This window comes from Saccopteryx leptura, chromosome 1, assembly GCF_036850995.1.
Source record: "Saccopteryx leptura isolate mSacLep1 chromosome 1, mSacLep1_pri_phased_curated, whole genome shotgun sequence".
Lineage (NCBI taxonomy): Eukaryota > Metazoa > Chordata > Mammalia > Chiroptera > Emballonuridae > Saccopteryx > Saccopteryx leptura.
In genome coordinates, this window is record NC_089503.1 from 210,218,044 (window position 1) to 210,235,165 (window position 17,122).

Below are 17,122 nucleotides of genomic sequence, written 5' to 3' on the forward strand. Positions count from 1 at the left end.
ATAAGATACGTTGTCTGTTGCAAACGAGGCGGGTCCACAGCCCAAATCTCTCCTGTCCATCAACTGTAATGCCAGCTGTACTTTATTGTCTTGGAAGGTCGGTCTCACTTCCTTCCCTCTCTCTAAGGTCTAGGTCATAGAGCGAGGAATACAGACCTGAATGCTAAAGTGGCAGCTAAGCTGAGTGATCTACTTTAAAGTCTCGTGGTTTGGTAAGGTCAGCCTCCTTTACTAGAAGTAAAATCCAGGGAAACTGTGATCCAAGAGTTAGGTTCCGGCGAGTCAAGTATAAGGAGCCGGCTCCAGGGGGTGTTGTCGGCTGTGCCGCCCCAGTATATACCTATAATTGTTTCTGCGGGAAACACTTAGGAAAGATGTGGTTAAATGAGGATGCAGACCTAGGTTTATCGTGAGATTTCTGGTTTAAAGCTTGATTCTTTGTGTAGATCTTACCACCAACCTTCTAGTATCAGATACCTTGGGTTCCAAATCACTATGTGTGCTCTGAAGTATCAAAATGGAGAAAACAGATAAAAAAAATTTTCAATGGCAATAAAAAGCAAACTGGTAAAACAAGTCAGCTGACTGCGACCTAATTTCCATCTTATTCAGTAACTCACTGAAAAGGAGTGCCTGCGCACCCCCATGCCGAAACCACATGCCGGAAGCGCACCCCCACGCCCAAACCACATGCCGGAAGCGCACACCCATGCCCAAACCACGTACCAGAAGTGCACCCTCATTTGTGACGGAGCTTACTGATATGCCTACAACTCAGGGTATAAGATGGTAGAATTTCAATTTCATATTTAACTTAATTTAATGCATCATTTATAGTTTTGTACAAGGTTCTGTTTTCTCCATCTCGGGTCATTTCTTCAACATCTCTATTTTCTGTTCATAAATTTTCATGAGTTCCAAGGCTTTATGGCCATAATGATTTTGTTAGAGGACATTTCAGCTCCCAAGGGAGACATCATGTCTTCCAGCAGTAATTATCAGATTAGTTAGAGGAATTTCCAACACAGTCCTTTTTTCCTGATGTTACTGCAGATTCTGTTTTTCTCTCAGAAGCACACACATCACATATAGATGTCTCACTCTTCCACAGTCATGATTCTTCCAGATCGGTTGATGTCAAGTTCAGCAAACTGGAGGTTTCATGCCCTATTTCTTTCTGGAAAATAACCTCGTCTTGGGCAACGAGCCCATAGAGAAAAAGTCTGAGAACAGAACTCAGGAAACACAACATTCAAAACTTCAAAGAGAATGAGAAGGAGCAATGAGCAAGAATAAAAGCAAAACAGGAGAAAAAAGCAAATGACAGCACAGGAGAAAGAGACAGGATCGTGGACCATGTTCCATGAGGAAGGCATGCCAGGGGACCAGGGGGAAGAGGAGAAGTCACTCTCACCACATCCAAGGGCAACACCACAGAAAACAGAGAGGATGATGACCAAGGCCATGCGCCAGACAGCTTACTTGGTAAACACTTGAGTACTCACCATGACTACTATTTCCCTTATAACTATTCGAACACCGAGCACAGTTCCACATACATACACACATACATACATACGCACATACATACATACATACATACAGATGATATATAGTGAGCATTAGTAAGTTGTTTCCAAGTACACATTTATATATTTTTCTGCCTGGAGTACAGAAACTGCCATTCAAAATGTGGCTCATACTTAGAGTAGCCACTGTAACTTGGAGCTGTAGCAAAATGTTAGGAGATTTTGTGATATTTGTTCAGGAGACTGTAGAACAGAGAAAAGCTAAGTGGACAGCAAGGTGAGGCACCAAGATTTGACCTCTGACTGTGCAAGGACTCACACATGACCCTGGGCTAACCCACAGCCTCTCCGACTCAGTCTCTACAACAGCCAAGTTAGGGGCATGAACTCTATGGTGCTTTCTTTAACTACAAATGTCATAGACTGCCTCCTTTTTCCTCTCCCACCTCAGGCCTTACACTGCACCCATTCAGGCACAGATGTTTCCCTGGCTACCAAGTCTCTCTGGACTCCTTATATTGCTGTCCTCTGGCTACATCTAATTCTCACAGGTAAGCTGTCCTTCTAGAAATGCCCCCTTGCTCCAACCTACCAGTCTTGCAATGCCCCTGCTCTCAGTGGGGTTTTATAAAGAAAGCAGGTGTCTCCTGGATCGACTGCACCCTCACTGAGCAGACCAGGTCAGCGTGCACTATGTCTCCCCTCCAGCGGAAATGCACACACGCCACCATCCACCCTCTCCTTTACGGAGCGCACCGATGAGCTCCTGCGCCCTCCGCCCCACTGGAGGCCCCAGCAGGAACTCGGAAGAATAAAGAAAGGGGAACAAGTGAGGGTACTATCTCCCTGGCTCCTTCTCAGTGAGGTCTCCTGGAGATGACTGACACCTTAACTGAAGCTCACTGCTCCTCTCACTCGAGGGCACACTCTAGTAAACCCTTTCTGCACATGCGTTTGGGAACTGGTTCTGACTGGGTGACCTCTCTTTCCTCCAACCCTTCGGTCCCAGGGGTGATAACAGCTCAGTTGTGCTAAATTTAGTTTCCCGAACTATCCCTTCCGGTTTCCATGAACTCACCTCGTTGTAAATAACCTCCCTAGAGTCTCCTTGAATTGTATTATTTGCTCTACTAGTCTAGAATAACTTGAATTATTCATTTTAAATAGCCCTCTAAAGGTAGGTTCCTCTTTACTCCTCCCAAGAAGCTTCTGGTTATAATGTGAGAACCTCAAAATGGGCAGCATCAGACAATGTCACTAGAGCTCCATGAATTCCCAAGAGAAAAATGACCAAAGTAAGGGACACTCAGTCAAGAGGATTTAGGCATCCTTAGCAAACAATCCGCCTCCAACAGCAGTGGCTTTTGAGGAAGAACACCACCTTGCTTGACATGTCCTTTTCTATTGTGTGTTACAGAGGATTTATTTTTCCCTCTTGACATGATTTTACAATCGCTTTGCTTACCAAACACCACCTTTGGAAATCTGACGGTTTCTATTGCACAGTAGCTTCTGAAAACAGAGATGTTCTTATTCAGATACAGTAAACGTCTAGTAATTCTTGCCTCTCAAAAGCTGAGGTTAATTGCCACACTTAATATCCTACAGCAGCAAATTTTGCAGCCTCATTCAGTGTTACACGAGAAAAAAATATTCCCTTTGTGAGAAATTGGGCCTCTAAGCTAAACTGGGGCATGATGGGGGCGGGGGGAGAAATAGGTGTTAGAGTTTACCTTCCTCCCAAATAAATGCTACCACGGCTAACGGTCTCTGAAGAAACAGCAAGCACATCTTCCTCTTTCTGAAGCTGATCCAACACGAATGTCTCATCCAGAGAAGCTGGCTCAGTGGGGCTTACACAGAGCACACTATATCTCTATATAAATCATATCTCCTCCACATGACAAGTTGTGTCCAGGCAAAGCTTATTACAAATTCAGTTTGAAATCTCAAGACGAAATGAGAAAAAAAGTAACAACAGCTTTATGGAGCTATATGCAGGAAACGACTTGAACTCATCCCAATTTTAAAGTCCCATTCTATACAGCAAGCAGCTGAAAAAAAAAATCACCCATTTTCTGGGGGAACGGGCCTCACAGGAAGGTGTGGCAAAGCCATCTGCTGCTGTAAAACGATAGTTTTCAGCCTTGTTTTTCTGGTCTAGCTATGAAATTGCACTAAACACAGAAACAGACTGTTTGGCCAGGAAGCAGTGTGCACCAGATACAAGTGAAGTTAAGCCCACACATATCGAAGGTGCAAGCTTCGTCGGCAATTTATGGGCAAGTGGTTTTGTATTTATTGATCTGGGCTGAGTGCAGGTCCAATAGGGGAAATATGACAGATTTCATCTGTCTGACAGCCAAGTCTAATTTTATTTTCAGTCTGAAATGACCAAAGACAAAAGTGCACATGTCGAGGGTCTTCACGCTGATGCCATATGGGGTATTAAATTCAGGGCTGTGGTTTCTGTAAGTGTTCATTTTCGTATCTAGAAGCAGCCTGCATCCTGAATAGCTAAAGCTAGAGAGGTGAGAGTTTTTAATTCAGATCTGATTTAATCGACCATCAGATCCTGCCTGAATGTGGGCGGGCCATTTTAAACAGTTCTTTTTATAGACCTGAGTGGGGGGAATTTACAAGATGGGTCAACATATTATTGATTCATCTAGACCATGAAACTTCCGAGCCAAAAGTCAAATACTTCCCACAATGGTTGTCACTAAAATTATAAACAGTACTTCTGGGAAAGGCCTGATATCTTAAAAATAAAAAACATCTTCTATTACCTTTCTAGTTGAGAAGATTAATTGTGCAGGTGAGAATAATGATCTGTGATTTCTCCTACTGTGTCTATGTCTCTCCCCCCTCTCTCTGTCTCTATCTCTATCTCTCTCTCTCTATCTCTCTCTCTCACACACACACACACACACACACCACCACCACCACCACCACCACCACCACCATCATCATCATTACCATTACAGAAGCCATTATGTAACTAAAAGGACAGTTGGCAATGAAACATACCTCAAAAGAATATCACCTAGAACCCAGTGATCAAGAGGGTGGGCTCTAACAAGCACCGTTCAGAAGTGGAATTCTGTCAGGCAATCTTTAATGAGTAATCATTGATGCTGTTGATCCCTCTTGTTACTTGGCTTCAGTGACACCAGGCAAGGCAAATTCCCTCCCTCTCTGTCTGCTCTTTTTTGCCTTCAGGAGCAGGTATCCTTCCCTTAACATGGTGCTGGTTTGATTATGGCCAAGTGACTTAACTTCTCTGATTCTGTATTTAACATCTTTAAAAATGATGTTAACACTATGTCCCTAACAGAGGAACAACATGGGGAAGGAAGGTCGTTACAAGGTTTAAATGAGTTAACATCCACTGAAGAAATGGAATGTATTCTGATGCCTGGTCCACGCAGGTGCTCAGCGCATCCTGGTGCACTGTCCATCTTCCCTGTTGGAGTATCTCAGAGAAATCTTCCGTGCTCACTACTTCAGTTCCCACCTCAATCCTCATCTTCCAGAAGCACATCCTCAACCACAACTCCTCATCTATTACTCATTCTATTAACCTAATTGTTATCTTTTCATCTATTACCACGCCACGTGTCCCCGAGTTGCAGGGCTTGACTCTTCTACCAATGCTCCAAGTTCCACGTCAATAAAGCCAGGCTCACTGTGAATTCTACCCAGCCACCCTGCCCTGCCATCCTGCAGCCCACCATCCACTCCAGCCCCCCTTCCCACCTTCCTCTCATATTGAATTGAGTCACTGTCATCTCGCTCTTTTCGTCTCAGAAACCTTGCGATCATCCTTGATGGAGCTGCTTCTTCGTCCCTCTGAACCAGTCAGTCATCAGATCCTGCCAGGTCTCACAACCTCTCTCAGTCCCCAGTGTCGCCCAGCCCCTACCCCTGTCTTGGGTTGCCACACTCAGCCCAGCGGTTTCTTTTTCTCTAGTTGGTCCCAAGGGCACTCTAAGCAGGAACATTTTTGACCTACAGAACTGGGCCTTTCCTGCTATATTAGTTTCCTGTTCTGTGGAAGAAATTACCGCAAACCTAGTAGTCTAAAACAACACAAATTTATTATCCTACAGTTCTGGAGGTCAGAAGTTGAAAATGGGTCTCACGAGGCCAAAATCAAGGGGTCCACAGAGCTGTGTTCCTTCTGGAGGCTCCAGAAGAGAGTCTGTTCTCTTGCTTGTGGCTTCCTTCCTTCAAAATCATCTTCCCATCTCTCTCTCTGTCTCCCTCTCCTTCTCCCACTCCTTCTTTCTCTCCCCTCCCTCACCTCTTCTCTTTTTTGATACTCCCCTCCCACTTTCACTTGTAAGAACCATTGTGATTACACTGGCCCCACCCAGATAATCCAAGATAATCTCATCTCAAGATCCTTAATCTTGATTACTTCTGCCAAGTCCCCTTGCCTTGTAAAGTAACATATTCACAGGTCCCATAGATTAGGATATCTCTTGGAGACCATTATTCTACCTACTCTACCTACCTCATCAGTATCATTTCACTTTTCTATCTGTTCCAGCTCCATTGATGTTCTTATAATTCCTAAAATAAACCATGGTTACTTCTGCCACATGACCTTTGCACATACAGGTCCCTCTCCTTCACTTAATTTGTTCTTATTTATTTTACAGACTAGGTCAAACGCTCCTGCTAAATATCCTTGCAGTATGTTATATTTTTCTTCCTTAGCGCATATAATATTTTTAGTTATACACATATTTTTGTGATTACTTGATTAATGTCTAACCTCCCCACAAGACTATAAGCTACATAAGGACAGACACCATATCTAGTTTTGCTTAACATTGCCCCATAGCCTAAGAACAGATCGTACATAATAAGCATTTGAGGAATACTAGCTGAATAACTAAATTAGACTAATAGGTAATGACCCTCTGCCATTGTGGATATCTGCAGAAATTGGCATTCCCCTGCCACATCCCATACACACCTGAGTCAAAAAAAACAAACAAAACAAAACTAATATTTACTAGAATGTACAGTGAGTTATAACCTAATTTATCTCTATTTTCCAAAACAAAATTCTAAGGTGGTTACAATCATAAACCTCTTCTCTGCAGAGAAGAGAGGTTAAAGAACTTGCCAAGAAGACATAGTAGTTCACTGAATCAGAATTCTATCCCAAGTGAGTTCACTTCCAGAGACCCACTGATACACTGAGATTATTTTCATATGACTACCTTGGTGGTGGAGATAATGAAACAATCCCCATTCAAGCACCTGGTTGAGGAGACCACACCACTGCTCACTCTCATGGGCCCACCCACATACGTATGCACAAAAAACACACTCCCAACTCCTCTAAAACCACTTGGGCAATTTAGGTGACATTCACAGGAGCTCATGAACTGACACAAGTATCTCAAATAAAGTACTATAAATATGACTATTATAAAACCTCATGACCTCCACCACCTGCTAATGAACTGGGGAAGTAAGGACTTTGAAAGGTATGAGCATGCAGAAGGCTGGCCAGAATCTTTGTTAATGCCACAGAGAGTGAACTGTAAAACCCAGGAAAGGGGAAAAGAGAAGCTAAGACATGACACAGGTCCCTGTTGGATTTCCGTCAAGAAGAGAAGAGAACATGACAAAGGACAGAGACCCTGCTAGATTCCCTCTGCTCAGTAAGACTGTAATAGCTCTGCTCCCTACCCTCACTTCTGCAACCAAGATAAAGAAAAATCAGATTCCTAGCAGGTTATTAGGTAACTCTCTTAACTGGGAGGTTTCCCATCTAGACCAGAGTGATGTGAGAACAAAATGGGACAGCAGCAACAGGCAGCAAAGAGCTTGCAGGGACTTTAAGAAACCTCTGTAAACTTGGCTGAGCTCAGCATGGGAGGTGGAAGAAGACAAAAGCAGCCAATTAGATCAAGGGAATCCAGCCAACCAAGACTTCAGAAGAGATGACCCAACCTCTTCCCAGTGCATCTGTTAAGAAGGCAGACAGAAGAGGGGTAGCAGAACCCCAGAAGTCCTTTAGATGACAGTGGGAGGAGCCCAGAACACCCTCAAAACTCTTTCCACTCTTTTTCCTTTGCATCCCTGAGAGAAGACATTTAGGGGTATTTTCAGAACTGGAATACCTGTCTTTATCCCCCCCCCCCCCCCCAAACAACCCTACTGATCAACCAGGAAAGTGGAATGTTGGAAAATGAAGACTACTTTATCCTACAACAGTCCCAGGTAACACTTGAGTACGGTCTCAACCACCCCATCTAAAGACCTGCCAAGCCTTTTAATACATTTAATCTGAAATTACATTTGACTTAGAATTAGCCATAAGGGAAATTTGGGAGTCTTGCTTAACATTTATGCCCTTTACCACTTCAGCCTCAGCTATAGAGGCATATGTCCTTTATGACACAGAAGTGACATAAATATTTGAAAATAATCTAGATTGAGTAGAAAAAAATAAAATCATGGAAGAGATCAAATTGAGCTTGAAATTTGAAGGATGGGTAGAAAACTAGGGATAGAAGCAATCACATGCTAGGCTGGGAGGGTTTGGGTCTACACAACTCACCGAAAGCACTGCCTCCCAGGATTCCTGCTGATGACGTTGGTAAGGTAGGTCCTTTACTGCCAGCCCAGGCATTTGGATATTTTCCTATAGTTTGAATTCATTTAGCTACTGTGGATTTTTGAGCAGGAAATAGCTTGGAAGTTTTCTCCTACCACAAAGGAAAATTTTACCTCAAGCAAAGAAGCATCAATAACAAATTTAGAAAATATATTTACACACCAAAGGGAAAAAAAACCCAATTGTTTCTTTTTTTAACCACACACATCAATATCATTAACTGATGTATAAAACTATTTGTAATTTACATTTAACTTTGAGTTTTTACCAGGTAGCCTAAGTTACCCAAGACTCTCATGGTGGAGTCAACCATGACTTGAACAATTTAAAATTAAAGCACAAAAACTGAAGAATAATTTAAGAATGTGTTAGCTTTTCTTCTAGAGCTATTGGCTGGTTTTAGCCATGACATGTCAATTTTTCAAAGAAATGAAGAGTACCTAGGATACTCCCTTGCGCCTGGGATCACTGTCAACTCAGTTGAAACAAATTCTAAGTTCTGCCTCTAATGCTTCTTTTTACAGGTTTAAAAGATGCATTTTGGAGCTTTGCAATGTTGGGCATCCAATTTATGTGGTTGTGAGGAGAGCTGCTAAGCAGTTCATCTTCTATCCATTTTAACGATCAAAACTGAATGCAACGAAACCCTTCAACCGTTAGTATTATGCTCTTCTGCACCTTCTGTTGACAAGGTGACAATGGGCTAAATTTACAGCAAGCTTTATTAAATGGGGTTGTAAACAAACTGCTCTTCATAAAGCCCAACAAGCTGAGTCATGCTTTGGGGGCAAAACCATGATAAAACCTGGCACCTGAAACTAGCCTGTTGAATCAGGAATAGTTCCAAGAGATTCAAGTTAGCAGCACCGCTTGTTCCCAAACAGACTCAAGGATTTCAGCCATACTAAAGGAGGACTTAGGCATTGTATGAATTTGAAATTAATTTGCTTTCTTCTTTCCTGCTGCTGCAGTGCGACCAACAACTGACTTGGGTTTTTTTTCAGTGTCTAAAAGCAGCCCGGTTGGTGGTGGTTGTCGCCATGAATATCCAATGAATGATTCATTCTTGCTCAAGTAGAACCCATGGGAAATATTGCCAATAACTTGGTTTATTTCTTATCTTCGGTTCTCAGCAGCCAACATATTCGTCTATATTTTTTAAAAGAGTCATAAATTTTTCAGTGTACAAATAATAACACTATGTGATTCCACTTGGTCTCAGTCCCTGGGGCTTTGGGAGAGCAGAGGGAAAGCCCCAGAATCTTGATCAGCAGTGTTGTACTACACTTCCCACAGCCTGCTGCGGAGTCCCTGAAGAGGGTACAGGAAGAGCAGGGGGCACAGTTGCAAGTCTCTTCAATGCATCACCAAAGCAGCAGGTGGCACTTAGCCACGTGAATCCCACTGACTCTCTCCAATTCAAGGGAACCAGGATTCTTCATCATGATTACCCACAGGGCTCTGAGAAACAGAATGAACCAAACCATGTGAAGGTCAACGCTTTAGAGAGAGTGTGTGTGCACTTGCGCCTACATGCGCGTGCCTTTCAACCTTGGAGATGTTACTTCATTCATAGGTGAAAATGAGGAAATACCTCCAAGGATTATTTTGAGATTGAATTAAAATACTACAATGAAAAATGCCTAGCATAGAACTGCACGGAATTGACCTCATCAAATGTCATCTTTCAACCTGGGACTCACGTAAAGGGGGTCCTCCCCACTCCCTTTGCTGCAGAGTACAGACATTACAATCACACTTGTTAGGCCCTGGTCTCAACCCTGATTTTGACAAAAATTCAATCTCAGTTAAGGCAGTCCCAGCAATCCACAAAAGGATGGATCTAAACTTCAAAATGTACTTTATTGGGATCCAGTATAAATCTATCTTAAGTGGCCAGAAAATATTCTCTATTATAGGATCTCCCAAAGACTAAAACAATGGGCCCTGATACTTTGTGATCATGCAATGGGGTCAGCCATGAATTGCTGAGCTCTCATCAAGAATTTTGCAAAGCTCCTTTTTGTTATCAGGTAGCTGTCACAGACTACACAACAGAGGCATTATTTTTCAGTCCCCAAGGGTCTCTGTTACAGAAATCCACTCCCCTACAAAGACCCCTCCTCTGCCCCACAGCCTGCCTCACTGTGACCTTTTTACCTGACCCACTAAGAGACCAACACTTGCCAATGCCACATGAGAACAAGATCGCCTGCTTTTTCCTCAATTTGAAAGCTTGGGCAAAGCATACTTCCTGCCGCCATCCTAAACATCTCCCCCCGACACCTCTCTGCTATCCAATCAACCTTTTCCCAGCATTACATGTATTTCAGCATTTTTTCCTTCTCCGATAAGAATAGCATTCACTTGGAGGCACGTTTTTGAAGCAATAAACAGCTCACTTCTTTGCAGAAAAATAGGCAATTTTCAAGTAACCTTTGGAAGCATCTAAATAATCCACACATATTTATGGCTGAGTGACTCTTAGGATTGAAGAAACTTTAAGCCTTTGTTTGCAAAGATTTCCATTAACATCTTTGAGCAATCTCTCATCTCATCTTTAAAAACATCCCAGATTTTCTTCTTTCTCTCCCCCCCCCCCCCAGCTCCGCTTCCCAAGCAGAGATTTGATGTGTGCACAAAACACGGGTACAGCTCAAATGACAAATCTTCACCCAGAGGTCTCGGGGTCCTGAGTGAAGGCAAAAGCTTCCATGGTATATAGGGTCAGCCTTTTTGTCTCATTCTAAATGAACTTCCATTTCGCGCCCCTCCTCTTCCTTCCTGCAAGAGTAATTCCCCAAGGGAAAGGGAACGGGCTCTGTGGGCCTCCTATCCCACCCCCACGCTGCAGTAGAAGTGCAATGTTTTTAACAGGTTTGTTCTCAGGAGAAAACGCCATAAGCTATATTTATCTCGCACTAATCCATTCCTCTCTACTCCAAGAGTAAGGAATTAATGACTGCTACAGCTGCTGTCCTTAGCACATTAATTACTGTAAATTGGCTGCCGCCTCCAAAAAAAAAAAAATTTCACTCAATGACAACGGTGAGAGGGCAAGGTTCTCTACAAAGCATTAGGTACCGAACCTAAATAATCAATCAGTGTAGCGTCAAGGCTGGGAAGGTGTATGGCAGATTATGCTCGGGGTTCCCACCCGCAGACGGCCAGCATGGGGGAAAGTAGAGGCGGGGCGGGGGATCCATTGCACGTATACAAACTTTTCTGAAGACCCAGTACAGATCAAATATTAAAACTGTTCTTATAGTCATAAAAGCTCGCGTCATTGTGAGTTTCCTAACGTCATTCTTCAGTAGCTCAGCCGTTTTTACACTTGTCAAAAACCTGGCAAACTGGCACGGGGGAAACAGATGTTCTGAACCACATCCCTGCCCAGGGGTCCTTGCAATCCCACCTGCAAGTGTCCATTCCAAGGCGAACATGCTTCCCTCTTCAAAATTCTTCCATATTCCATTTCCTGTCTCTATGATCCATCTTCCCCTTTTCTTGCCTTTCCCCAGCCAACAAAGTTTCCCTGATTCTGAGCCCCAGCTCAATGTGGCCTCCTCTGGGAAACTGTTTGAGTTCCCCGCGCTCTTCCTACGTACTCCTATGGAACCTCCATTTTGTCCCCAGTTTCACAGGCCCAAGGTTGCTCCTCTCGCAGGTCAGGCTATCCCTTGCCCTACCCCAGGTTTCTTCTTTTTAATTCATAGCCAAAACTTTTCTCCCTTCATAGCTCACCACTCTCCATTCTGGCTTCTTGAGCCAATCACTCCCATAAAGCTACTCTCTTTAACATTGCCTTGCTAAATCCCAATGCAGATGATAGACTTATCTCAGTGAAAATACCCCAAGTTAGAAACTTGGGGCTTGTTGGGCAGATAAAATGTATTATGCTCACTTTGTTAAAGATAACACGAGAAGGCCGTCGCCCAGGTGATATTAATGTGTGTTGGGGTGGGCTAAAGGCAGGCAGAATCCTTGTAGCCTGGGGCTTGGTTTTGGGATTAAGCCTTTCCTACCCTTTTTGATGTGGGGTGGTACAATCCAATCATGCCTCAGAAAGTGACTTTGTATTAGAGACTTCCCTATTTTGTATATTGGATTAAGGGTTTTGAATCTACACTATAAAATAGGGGTAGAACGGGAGCTTGGGCTCTTGGTTCCTGAGGTTAGCATGAGAGAGCGGAGAGAATAGAGCCAACAGTGGAAGGAGGCCACGTGGAGGAGGCCAGGAAAAGCAGCCAAGATGGCGGAGTGCTGAGTGAGATGCCAGTTTGTGTAGAGTTTGTATTTGGGATAAGGAAGGAGATGGGGGAACTGAGGAGAATAAGGCTGGTGAGCTAGAAACCTTCGATTCTAGGAAACTCGGATAAGTCAGTGGCTTTGTGAGCACTGAATGTGAGTGGCTTTTGGAGCCCAGTGTATGTTTTTACTTGCCCGCCGGGTGCAAGCTAGGATTAAAGACGATGGCCCACCAGTTTGTGGCTCCGTTGTTTCTTTACTGACTGTCCGAATCCAATGTGAACCTGCAAGGGCTGGGCTGCTCTGATGGTGGCCCTGGCCACGGCTACTGGCTTTACATTTGGCGTAGTCAGCAGGATTCGATACAGATCGGCAAGGAGCCTTTGAGCGGTGGAGTAGAGGACTGGCTAGTGTTAGGGTTCCCCATGGCTGTCCTTTTGGGGATTGTAGGCTGGCTGACTTTTACAGCCATGTGTGAGGAAACTGAGAGCTCTGTGGAAGAGGCTGCCTGGGACCTGCAAACCGAGCAGTGGAAGGAGCTGGAGCAAATGCAGGAGAAACCGATGCTGACCCTGGAGCTGGAGGAAATGCTGGAGGAGGAGGCCAACCAGGTGTTCGAGATTCGCCTGGAAATGGAGCAAACGCTGGAGGAGGATTCAGAGGTTCGTGAGTTGCAGCTTGCCCTGGATGTTGCGGAGAGACAGCAGCGGCAGGAGGCCGGGGCTGAGGCTGAGGCTGAGGCTGAAGCTGAGGCCGGGTCCGGAGCTGCAAGGTCTGCAGAGCAGAAGGCGGCGGCAGCCCGGGGCTTGAGCCCGGCAGTGCGAGCTGGTGTTTTCAGTTCCTCTTTGGAGGATGAGGAGAATTGGGCTGGAGTTGTGATCTGCAGTCTCCAGAAGATGGAAGCCCAGCTGGAAGGAGCACCTACTGCGGCCCCGGTAGGTCTGCGATTTTGGGGACATAGGATGGACGTTAACATGTTCTCCGGAGCAAAAATGGAAATGCTGACTGCCATTGCCATGTGCCCCTCTTTGGGACAGTGTAAGACCTGCGAGGATGGCAGGAATGAGGGGGGTGGCTGACGCCCCATGTACACGGACTGATTTCCTGGACTACGACCAGAGTGGGCATTGGCTCCTTTGTTGGATGGATTTACGGATTACGGATTTTGGACAATGTGAAATACCCTGATGGGGGGAGGGGGTGACTTTGCTGGAAGCACTCCCCTGCCCCAGGAAACTTTTCCCATAGGCCAAGGACATTTTGCGCTTTGGGCTAAGTGCTCAGAGACTGGTGAAGTGTACCTTTGTAATTGTTGAAACTGTATGATTTTTGCTGTTGTAATTTGTGTAATGTTCTAATTTCCTTGCACAGGGATGCTGGTGGTCTAGATTGTGGGTAGTAAAGTGAGCATAGGGGTGGATTGTTGGGCAGATAAAATGTATTATGCTCACTTTGTTAAAGATAACACGAGAAGGCCGTCGCCCAGGTGATATTAATGTGTGTTGTGGTGGGCTAAAGGCAGGCAGAATCCTTGTAGCCTGGGGCTTGGTTTTGGGATTAAGCCTTTCCTACCCTTTTTGATGTGGGGTGGTACAATCCAATCATGCCTCAGAAAGTGACTTTGTATTAGAGACTTCCCTATTTTGTATATTGGATTAAGGGTTTTGAATCTACACTATAAAATAGGGGTAGAACGGGAGCTTGGGCTCTTGGTTCCTGAGGTTAGCATGAGAGAGTGGAGAGAGTAGAGCCAACAGTGGAAGGAGGCCATGTGGAGGAGGCCAGGAAAAGCAGCCAAGATGGCGGAGTGCTGGGTGAGATGCCAGTTTGTACAGAGTTTGTATCTGGGATAAAGAAGGAGATGGGGGAACTGAGGAGAATAAGGCTGGTGAGCTAGAAACCTTCGATTCTAGGAAATTCGGATAAGTCAGTGGCTTTGTGAGCACTGAATGTGAGTGGCTTTTGGAGCCCAGTGTATGTTTTTACTTGCCCGCCGGGTGCAAGCTAGGATTAAAGACAATGGCCCACCAGTTTGTGGCTCCGTTGTTTCTTTACTGACTGTCTGAATCCAATGTGAACCTGCATGGGCCGGGTGGCTGTGATGGTGGCTCTGGCCATGACTTCTGGCTTTACAGGGCTCATTCTAATTCTGTAGTCACGTTGATCCAGACTCTAAGTAATGACCAGGCTCTGGCAGTTCCATGTTCCCATAGCCTTAAACCTGCCCCACCTCCCTTCACCCCTTCTGCTACTGCCCGCCCAAGTGATCCTCTTGGTCCATCTAGTGTCCCCATATGGCAGCCGGACTAACCCTTATTCAAGGCAAACCATATTATGGAAGTCCTCTACTGAACATCCTTATGTATTTCCTCCTTTGCCTCAGGATAAGCTCCCAAGCTCTTAACATGATTTACTAGGACTTTCATTGTCTCTCTCCAATTTCACCAATTTTAGCTCTATCTCCACCATTATTCTAAATTTCTCAGGGTTCCTTCAGAGTGTCATGCTTCCTCTCTTACCCAGCCATTACCGATGCTGTTTCAAACTTCTTCAAGCCCTTTGTCCTGCTAAGTCTTTCCTGCCATGCAGTTCTCTCCTTACATGTCAACTGCAGAACTCTTCCCTGCCTCCCGCGGCCCCGTCCAGATGACTGTCCCCCAAACGCTCCTGGAGCACCCCATCCTGACTCCCAACATAACCAAGTAAATGCCCATGTTCCTCTCTCTTTTCCACTTGGTCTGTCAACAACAGAGATACCCTCAAGCCAACACCAGTGGAGTGCAATGTTTTCAAGGTTACAGGGGGCTTCATGGGAACCAGAACATAAAAGTCATCAGACGCTGGCCCTGGCTGGTTGGCTCAGTGGTAGAGCATCGGCCTGGCGTGTGGGAGTCCCCGGTTCAATTCCCGGCCAGGGCACACAGGAGAAGTGCCCATCTGCTTCTCCACCCCTCCCCCTCTCCTTCCTCTCTGTCTCTCTCTTCCCCTCCCGCAGCTGAGGCTCCATTGGAGCAAAGTTGGCCCGGGCACTGAGGATAGCTCTATGGCCTCTGCCTCAGGCGCTAGAATGACTCCGGTTGCAACAGAGCAACGGCCCAGATAGGCAGAGCATCGCCCCCTGGTGGGCATGCCGGGGGGGGGGGGATCCCAGTCAGGTGCATGCGGGAGTCTGTCTGACTGCCTCCCCGTTTCCAACTTAAGAAAAATAAAAAAATAAATAATAAAATAAAATAAAAAAGTCATCAGATGCTGAAGGCTTTCTCATCCATCTCCCTCTCAGAGCTCCTAAGGTCACAACGTCACTGGTCCCGTCTGCATGCCACTCCACATTCTTCTCTCTCACCCAATCAGCTTCCCCTTCAACACCGCGCACAATCACACCCAGCCTGAGCTACATTAATTACCCAACTCTCAGTGTCTCCCTTCATCTCAGGCCCCTGGTGCTGGTGGGCTCATCACTTGCTTCCCAATTCCACGTTCCTGAAGTCTCTCTGGTTTTGTAGTTCTGTGTCACGTGGATCTTGCTGAATTAGTGTCCTCAATTGCCATCCAATCAGCTTGACACAAGAAGGGTGGGTGTCATGGTACAGAACATGGGCACATTCACCTGGTGGTGGACCACTAGGACACCCCTATTACACTGTGTCTCCTAGGAAGTAACCAGACTTCCATTGTTACGTACTTACTGCCCAGCAGAGTCAAGGACATGGGAGCTTGCTGAGTAATAGCCTAATGTTTCAGACCCCGTATCCAGAAGACCCATTTGGAGAGCCTGTTTTCAGTCAGACCAGGTAGGACAGGGGTCGGGAACCTATGGCTCACGAGCCAGATGTGGCTCTTTTGATGGCTGCATCTGGTTTGCAGACAAATCTTTAATAAAAAATAATAATAACGTTAAAAATATAAAACATTCTCATGTATTACAATGCATTTATTTCCTACCACTCATGTTCATGGTTGCAGGTGGCTGGAGCCAATCACAGCTGTCCTCCAGGACAACACCAAATTTTTATTGGATAATGCGTAACATACACGGGTCATTGTATGGCTCTCACAGAATTACATTTTAAAATATGTGGCGTTCATGGCTCTCTCAGCTAAAAAAGGTTCCCGACCCCTGAGGTAGGATAAGCAAGTTCCTGATTTCCACATAACAACATAGTCTTTGTTTCTTAAAGGGAGTTTCCCAGATAACAAATGTTTTCTGATTCTTCACTTAGAGTCAAATCTACCACTTAGCTGATAACAGCTTCATGGAGCATTAATCAAAGCAGCAATCATCTTTTCTATCCTCAGCCTGCTTGTTTGACCTCTTAAAATAATTGCCAACCCAGACTTGGGCCTTAGAACTCTAGAAGGGAATCAGATAAAAGGTATACACAGGATTAATGCAACATTTTAGCACTGGTATAATAATAATAATTGCCTCAAGATTGGCCCAATTTCAAGTTCACCTCTACACTCTGCAGACTGACAAGTCACCGGGCACTGAGTGTGGCCTCTGACTCAGGGAAGATATGAAAGGCTCTATGTGAAGGCAGGTCTTTTCTGTACAATTCAGCTTTTCCCTCCTTATTACACTTGGAGACCTCTCTCTCTCTCTCTCTCTCTGCCTGTCTCCCTCTCTCTTTCTCTACTCCCCATCCATTCACCCATTTGACTTTCAGTACTCAAGACAAGCCATCTATTTCCTTTCCAAAAC